The sequence below is a fragment of the Dipodomys ordii genome, unplaced genomic scaffold (genome assembly GCF_000151885.1).
Source record: "Dipodomys ordii isolate 6190 unplaced genomic scaffold, Dord_2.0 Scaffold63, whole genome shotgun sequence".
Classification (NCBI taxonomy): domain Eukaryota; kingdom Metazoa; phylum Chordata; class Mammalia; order Rodentia; family Heteromyidae; genus Dipodomys; species Dipodomys ordii.
In genome coordinates, this window is record NW_012267279.1 from 2,613,572 (window position 1) to 2,622,759 (window position 9,188).

Genomic DNA, 9,188 nt, shown 5'->3' on the forward strand with positions numbered 1-9,188 from the left:
TTTTTTTTTTTTTTTTTTTTTTAGTGGTTAATTGGATGTTAGAGTCTTAAAAACTTTCCTGTGTGAAGTGATTTGAACCTTGGTCCTCAGATCTCAGCCTCCTGAGTAGCTAGGATTACAGACATGAGCCACCAGCGCCTGGCTCAGATCACCAATTTTTGCTTTGTGTATTTTTTGGCTATATTTTGGAATGATAAATATTCTATATTCTTAACACTTAAAACGTCTTTTCCATTATGTGATTTTTTTTTCTTTTAAATGTTTCTTACCTTTATTTGGTAGGCCAGAAATGCAAACGTCTCTCCCCCTCTCCCCCTACTTCTTTTTTAAAGAGGAGAGTTGAAAATTCTGAATATTATTATTTGGGGTTATATATAGAAAGAGTTTATTATCTTAAGTTAATTTCCTGCTATTGTTGGAACGACATAACTTAACACATAGTTACTTAGGAGATACGAGTAACCAAGAGGCATAATGGACAAGGAAAAATAAAAATTAAACACCATCGAGCAGAAATGATTAGTCTACCAGTAAGCACATGGAGTAAGAAATCTGATGAAAAATGATGAGCCCCTGTTCAGACTGAAATAAACAAAACCCATTAGCAAATTAATTAGTAGCTATTCTCATTAAACAAACAAATAAACAAAAAACCCCCAGTACATCAGAGGAATCTTTCGTGTGTGAGGTGCTGAGGATTGAACCCAGGGCCTCTTGCATGCTAGGCAAGCACTCTACCACTGAGCCACATCCTCTGCCTGAGGAGACCATTTGGATAGAAAGACAGAGCAGGAAAGGAGGATTACCTAACTCATGGATGGCCTCTGAGGGCTCCCTTACCTCATCCATGCATCCGCCACAGAGAGCTCTACCCCTGACTGTCTTGGCTCTGGAGCTTGCTGCAGGCCGGTTCTTGGTGGGGGGGGGTCCCACGAGGTTCCCATCTTGGCCCTAAAATGAGCTCGCAATACGTACAAGGTTTGATCTTTTCTTGGATGCATCGTAAAGTCTCTGGCAGCCTCCTTATTCTGTGAACGGGTCCTAAGCTCCATCTTAGCCACTGGGGTCCTACTGCTTTTTCCTCAGATGTCTGAATCCTGTAGACTTGCCAGGCATGGAAATAAGGCGGGGCACCTGCTCCATGGTTGCTATGGTGATGCAGGACCCTGGGAGACACCACTCTGTCAATCAGTTTCCAGGCCCAGTAAGACTCCACTTTTCTGGGTCCCGTGCTTTTCTGAGTGGAGTTCTATCTAGAGAGTGAGCTTCAGGGCTCATGACTAAAAGTCATAGGAAGGCTCTAAATCTTTTCCTCCAAGATCTGCTGTCCCTAGGCCAGAGGTAGCAATGAGTATGCAGGTCAATCCAGTCTAGGGCATAGTTCGTTTGACTCAAAGAGTGTTTTAACATCTTTTGAAAATTAAATCTGTAGATTCTTGCACCCAAATACCAATTAACAGGAAATGCAGAAGATGTTAACTGATACTAGAAAAATCTAGACTATGGGAAACGCTATAGGACACAAGACCTGGATTCTTAATAAATACACCGAGAGTAGCAGGATAAAGCTATGCACTAAGGACACTTCAAAAATATGTCACTCACTTTTAATGTCTGGACCTTGTTTGTTTTGATCCTGTTTGGACAAACATATAGATAATAGATAGATAGATACATACATACATACACACATATATACATATATACATGCATACATACATGTATTTTGTGAAGATAATACACATTTTTAGCACTGATATGCTATTTAATGTTAATAAGTTATTAAGAGTTTACTTAATTATGATTATTGTATCATAATTTGCAACAATAGTCCTTGTCTTTACAAAGAAAATCATGAATATAGAATTCATTTAGTATAGGAGAAGTGGGTTGAGATACAGATTAAACAAAATTGACCATCATTGATTATTGTTAAAACTTAGTGCCTGGCGCTGGTGGCTCACACCTGTAATCCTAACTACTCGGGAGACTGAGATTTGAGGATCAAGGTTCAAAGCCAGCCTAAGCAGGAAAGTCCATGAAACTTTGATCTCCAATAAACCACCAGAAAACTGGAAGTGGCTCTGTGGCTCAAGTGATAGAGCACTAGCCTTGAGCTGAAGAGCTCAGGGGCAGCACCCAGGCTCAGAGTTCAAGCCCCATGACCACCACCACCAACAACAAAAACAACCTAATGGACAGGAGCTAGTATAGTGATGCTAGTGATGCATATGCCTTAGGCAGAAAGCTCATACCATATCTGAAAAATAATGAATGTACAGAAGATTGGAATTGTAACTCAAGTGGTAGAGCATCTGCCTAATAAACACAAGGCCCTGAGTTCAAGCTCCAGTATAAACAATATTTGATCATGGATATTAGGAACTTGTTAGATTCTTTTGCTTATTTTAAATGCTTGAAGTTTTCCAAAACAACATTTTATTTTTTTATGTTGATACTAGGAATTAAACTCAAGGTCTTGCTTTTTCACTCACAGCTGATTCTACAACTTGAGGAATGCATCCAATCCATAGATTCACACTTCGAGTCCAACACTTTGGAGATGAAGTCTCACAGACTGTTCTGCCCAAGTTGGTTTCAAACTTCCATTTTCCATGTCTCAGCCTCCTGAGTAGTTCAGCTTACAGATATCTGGCCAAAATAGCAATTTGTAAAAAAGAGCTTTCATATGAGAATTGCACATGTAGATTCTCATGACAGGAGGAAAGCTCTGGTAACACTTGGTTAGATTCGCATGGCAACCACCGGCTGAGCTTGAGAGGTAGTGCGAGGAAGCTGTGATGCAAGCAATCACGGCCAATGCCATTCCATTGCCCTTGGCCCTGGCCAGGTCTTGTGTGCGCCTGCCTCTCCTTAAGCATGTGGGGTGACCACCGTGATGGAACTCTCTTTATTCCCATCGCATGCCACCTTTGCCCTGCCCAGCCACCTTTGCTCAAATTGGCCTGGTCAAAGGGGCTGGCCTTTCCTCCCTGCCTCCCTCCCTCCCTCCCTGCCTTCCTCCCTCCCTCCTCCTTCCTTCCTTCCTTCCTTTCTTCCTTCCTTCCTTCTTCCTTCCGATGTTCTCCCAGATCTTTCTTCTGTGCTATGTATCCTTTTTGGTCCAGAATCCTTATCCTTTCAGGATTTTGAAAGTCAAAAGACAGAGTTGGGTGAGCCTTGAGTGAAAAAGCTCAGTTGGGAGTGAAACTCCAGTACTAACACACACACACACACACACACACACACACACACACAGAGCGAGGCTGGAGGTGTGGCTTATCATAGGGTGAGGGTGGAGGGTGGAGGGGAGCAGAGGGCGGAGGTGAAGGCGGGGTAGGGAATGGTGACTGATGAGACTGGAAAGAGCTTTAGGTAAGATACAGGTACCGGTTGGGCACCACCAGATTGGTAAGTCTTTAGAATCTGGGTATGAAGCACTGCCAAAGGTGAAAGCAATCAGAAAGCCTGGGAGAACGCCACCCACTATCACCTCTCTAGCAAGCAGTTTGGACACGTTAAGTGGCACTGAACGTGGGCAAACAGGACTTCCCACCCAGCCATGCCATTCCTGGTACTGAGCCAGAGAAACTTGCCTAAGCCCCACCCCCCAAAACATGTAAAACTGCCCATTAGACAGCCATTTATAATATGGATGGGTTAGAAATACCTAGACATTTATTAATAGAAAAGTAGATGAGGAAACTAGGTCTCAGCAGATAGAAGGAAATGCTGGCACAAGTCTACTTATATCAGAAGCATACCCTGGCCTGGGGAAATATGAAGGCAGTTGGAAGTATACACTAGACCCCCACTTAAAAAATACACGCATGGCTCATGCCTATAATCCTAGGTACTCAGGAGGCTAAGATTTAAGGATCGCAGTTCAAAGACAGTCCAGGGAGGAAAGTCTGTGAGAGTCTTATTTCCAATTAACTACCAAAAAGCTAGAAATGAAGCTGTGGCTCAAAGTGGTAGAGCACTAGCCTTGAGTGCAAAACTCTGGGACAGTACCAAGGCTCTGAGTTCAAGCCCCAGGATCAGCATGTGCATGTGCACACACAAGGACACACACACACACACACACACACACACACACACACACACACACACAGTGCACCCAGTGAATACAGTCACAAGATTCAATGCACATATGTGAAAATGGAACTAGGAAGTGAAGAGAGGAGTAGGATGGGGCTGGGAAGGGATGACCGACCAAGATACAGTGAACTCATAAATGGACATATTAAACTGAAACCTCCTGCAGGTCCTGGTTTCCTGCCTGGCAGTAGCTACTCAGGAGGCTGAAATCTAAGGATCATGGTTTGAGGTCAGTCCTGTCAGGAAAGTCTGTGGGACTCTTATCTCCAATTAATCACCAAAAGCTATATGTAGAGCTGTGGCTCAAGTGGTAAAGTGCTAGTCTTGAACAAAATAAGCTTAGGGACAGCACCTAGGCCTGAAGTTCAAGCCCCATGTCCACAGACACGGGACATTCTGGAGCCTTCCACCTTGGGGCTGTCTTCAAATGGCTGGGAGAAGCCACTGTGGAGTTAGTCCTCTGGCCTCCCATTGATTCAGGTGAAGGACAGACGTTCGGCCTCTCTGCCCTCAGAGAAACTGCTGAGTCATGAGATTTCCCCACAGAGATTGTCACCCAGGTGGTGGTGGTTTCAACCTGTTATTTTTTTTCTTTCTATTATTTTTTTTATCTTTTTTAAATTTTTTGTGAACAGAGGGGTTCTGTATAGAGGGGTTACAATTACATGGGCAAGATAACGGGTACATTTCTTATCAAGCATTGCAGCCTCCTCCTTTGTTTCCCCTTCCCATCCCTTCCCAGCCTCCCCCCCGCCCCCCCCCCCCCGCACCAACGTTGTAAAGCTTGTTTTGGGCATGACAACTTGTACTTCTCATTGTTGCAACAGGTCCACCTGTATCCTTAAACGACTTGTTTTTCCCCATCTCCACAAATTATACCGACATCAAATATAGTGAAAGCAGGGGTTATACTGTGGGGGAGGGACATACAAAGCAACAAAGAAATAATCTTATAAATGTGTTAGAAACAAATGCATGAAAGAAAAAACATTAAAATACATATCTAAGGGTTCATTTTCCTAACAGAAGGGTTACTGTTACCTAAGTCAGGTAATGAGTACATCTCTTTTTTGAACTGTGTCACCTCTTCCCTCATTTTCTCCCGGTTCTTTTTCTCTCTCAACTCCCCTCCTCCACAAGTTATACTGTTCATTTTCAACATGGTGTCTAGTGAGTGCCACTGCTGCATTTGTTCACCCTTTGTTCCACCATTTTTATGCTCCCTCTTACCCTCCCAAAACAGATAAACTTACGTGTGTGTGTGTGTGTGTGTGTGTGTGTGTGTGAGTTTAAGTTGCCAAGTTGGAACTTGCCTTATCTGAGTGAAGCAGAGTTTACCCTAAGCCTCTCTCTGTCCAAAAGTGTCTGGTCAAAGATGTGATTGGTCTTAAACATCTGCACATTCCAAAACAATGAGGTAAACAAACCATTTCTAGTCTTTAAGGCCCTAACCAAGCCCCATCTATTAAGTTGAAGGCCCTAACCACCACCCCCCCATTTATTAAGTTGCGTGTGCTCTTTGCCTTGGTACTCTGAGTGCTTCCACAGCAAATGGGTCTTTGCTATTTATTGTCAGTTGACTCATCAGCCCCCATTGGCTCAATTGGGAGGGGGGAAAATTGTCTTCTAATCCCCTCAAACCAGAGAAATCCCCAGGGACTGCCACATGGGAGGTTCTGAAGCTTTTCTGCACGGAGATTTCTGTAAAGAACAACTTCTTTGATGGCAGAAATGTCAGGACACACAGTCCTGTCCTGGCCTTTGGTACAGATAGATGGCCGGGGACTCATAGAGCCTCCACTGGTAGACCTCCGAGTCCAGCCAGGCACTTCTGGATATAGAAGGCTTTGGGGATTTGGGGTCTATCTGACAAACCAAAAGGCTACTGTTTGCTAGGTAGTAAACAGAAGCCAAAGATACTGCGAATCATACTCATGCACAGGACAATGGCTGGCAGCAAAGAACCTTCTGGTCTGAAATGTTAACAGTGCCACCATTGAGAACCTGAGAGCTAGGCCCACCTCCCCACATCCTCAGACAAGGAAGCCCCTTTTGCCATTTTCCTCTTGTTACGGTGGGGTTCTTGGGTCCTGTGGCCGGGGGGGAAGGGGAGACAAACACATCTTCACTTAGTATCACCCAGATCAGAACAGGAAGGACTCAGTTTATACTCCAGTCACAAATTAGATTAGCTAAATACTGTACATACCTTATCTCCTCGTTTTCATAAACCAACCTTTGATGGTATTTTCTGTAGTTCACAGATTGGAAAGCTGAAACTTAAAAAGTTAAAAAAAAAAAAGCTGCCCAAGGTTGCAGACCAATTAAAGTGATAGTTAGGCAGCTTCTAAGAAACACAAGGAGGCAAAGTCAAGATTGTTAAATTCCCAGAGAAAGAGCCATTGTCCTTCCCTGGGGACAAAGGGACCAGGTCCCTACACTATATAGCACAGGTAGAGCAAAGTTGCTCAGAGACAGCAGCAGCAGCAGCAGCAGCAGCAGCAGCAGCAGCAGAGAGAGAAACAGACAGACAGGCAGGCAAAGACAGAGGCAGAGACAGAAACAGACAGAGAGAAACAGAGAGAAAGCAAGCAGCTTGAACAGTTGGTTCTTACAGAGAGAAGAAGAATAGAGGAACAGAAGAGCTGGACTTTTTGCACAGGGACAATTTGAGACAGAGGAGGGAACAAGGAGAAGATGAACAGGAAAAGAGGTGAAGGAGCCTTTTATTATTAATAAATAATTAATAGCAAGGGAGAGAATAGGAGGTTTGTTTCTGAGCCATAAATACCCTCCTTTGATCCTGTGCATATCAGAGATAAACGAGTCACTCTTAGGCCTCAGAAATTTATGATTGCCCTAATTATCACCCTACATGACCTTCTAGCATTAGTCATTCTCACCCGTCTCTACAAAGTAGCTGTGTCAGGGTTTCCTGGGACTGAGGAGGAAGTAGGCCTCAAGTCTATGAACACCATCATAATTCCCAAAGCCACTATTCATGATTTAGCCCTAGCTTCAGCTGGGAGAGAAAACTGGCCTCTGCTCTACAGAGAGATCAGCAGCCCTCAAATTTAGAAGCTTGGGGTGAGCCAGCAGCTTCTGGGGCCTATCAAATCATGCCCAAGGTATAACTAGAAGCCAGAGGGTGAGAGCTACCATCCTCAGGCCCCTTCCCACTGTCCTTTAAGTTTTGTCTGTTGTCGTAGTTTAATCCTAAACCGGAATTAACCAGCAGTTCTTTCCCTATCCCAGGAAATTTGTTTCCCAACTGCAAAAGCCTAGAAACATATCACAAGTTCTACTCATCACCCTCCAAACCACACGGGCATTTTCCTAAGGCTAAAAAATGCTCGGGAGGCAAAGGCATCCCTTAGAGATGGTCCCTGTGCACTGGTTTCACAAGAGGTTTTACTGGTTTCACATGCTCAGGACCCCTAGGCCTGGATTGGGTTAGGCTTGGGAAGGCAGGGTGTGTGTCTGTGGCTGGAGGTGGAGAACTAATAAGAACAAGTCTCCTAAACTGCCTAGCAGACCTGGGATGGCAGGGCTATGGACTTGGTCCAGACCAAGCATATAGACCCAACCTTTTCCATCAGGCCTCGAGAAAACCAGTGTACTATGTGTGGTCAAAAATCCATCTCAGAGTCTTTGTTTCTCAGAGCTTCATGAAAGGCTTACATTGTTTTTCAAGCCTATCAGAAAGGCAGTGTTAAAAAAGGAGGAAGAGCTGGGCACCAGTGGCTCATGCCTGTAATCCTAGCTAGCTATTCAGGAGGCTGAGATTTAAGGATCATAGTTCAAAGCCAGCCCAGGAAGGAAAGTCTGTAAGAATGTTATCTCCAATAAACTCTCCAGAAAAAGCTGGAAGTGAAGCTGTGACTCAAGTGGTAGAGTGCTAGCTTTGAACAGAAAAGCTGGGACAATGCTTAGGCCTTGAGTTCAAGCCCTAGGAGACAGACAGACAGACAGACAGACAGACACACACACACACACACACACACACACGAAGAATGAAATAGGAAGAGGGAGAGTGGTTGGTGAGGCGTCCTTTCTAATAGTGCCATCTTGTGGCTAAGAGGAGGAATTACAACCATGTGCCCCAACCCTATTTTCCATACATGTAACTCAAGCTATGGTTCTTTTTTTCTTCCATAGGCAATACCCTCCTACTCCATACTCACAATATTCTTCCACATACTTTCTGGGTGAGTACATACTTTGCCCAATGAAATGCTTGCTTTTTGCCATTGGACTCAATTCTAGCTTCCAGATTCATTCACTCATTCAACAAATGTTTGCTGAGCTTTTATATGCCAGTCATTGTCCTAAGGTCTGGAAACCTGGCTATAAGTAAAAATGTTTCCATTCTTGCACCTTACATTTTAGCTAGAAAGATAAATATTAGACACAGCCTAAAACCTCATGAGAAATATGCTCAGTGAAGGAAGGAAAATATAGCATGGAAATGGAGGCATTTAAGGTGGGGTCATTGATTACACACAACTTTTATCAGCATCTGTGGAAAGGCCTGCGAGGTGAGTGCGTAGGCCTGGAGGACACTGGGTTGGGGGAAATGGAGGTGAGTGCAGAGGCCTTGACAGGTGTCTGTGTGGATCTGGGGACTGACTCCAGATCAGTGGCTGTGGGAAGGACCCCAGAAGGTCATCTAGGGCTCTAGGGGTCGTCTCTGACATTCATTTCCACTGTCCTTAGCATTCAAAGCTGCTTTTGCTCAAAATCCCCTAGCAGAGCCTGTGAGGAGGCCCATCCTCCAATTACAGAAGCTGACTTTGGACTTGAGGAGTCTGACACACCTCCTTCTCTGAGCCAGTTTTCTTTCCCCAGATGCCAGTGTCGGCATCATATGTCTGCCTCTGTTTATGTGAAAGGCTCTTACCCTCTGTTTCCACCAAGCATCAAAAGGGTTTTTTTTTTTAAGTTTTAGAAAAGTGATTCAAATTTCATCTTCACTGTAGAGATCTGGATAGTGGTAGGTTCTGAGCAGCCTGCTCTGCCCTTTGCTTGTTTTGTTTACTCAAACAATCACCAACAAGGGTATACTAAAGCTAAGTGCACAACTATGT

At 44.2% G+C, this 9,188-nt stretch overlaps 1 non-coding gene across 1 annotated transcript; it reads right to left on the reverse strand.

Moving 5' to 3' along the window:
• Nucleotides 1-684: 684 nt before the first annotated feature.
• Nucleotides 685-755, reverse strand: Trnaa-agc. The gene has a single exon. It is a non-coding gene; the product is annotated as a tRNA-Ala (tRNA).
• Nucleotides 756-9,188: the final 8,433 nt, after the last annotated feature.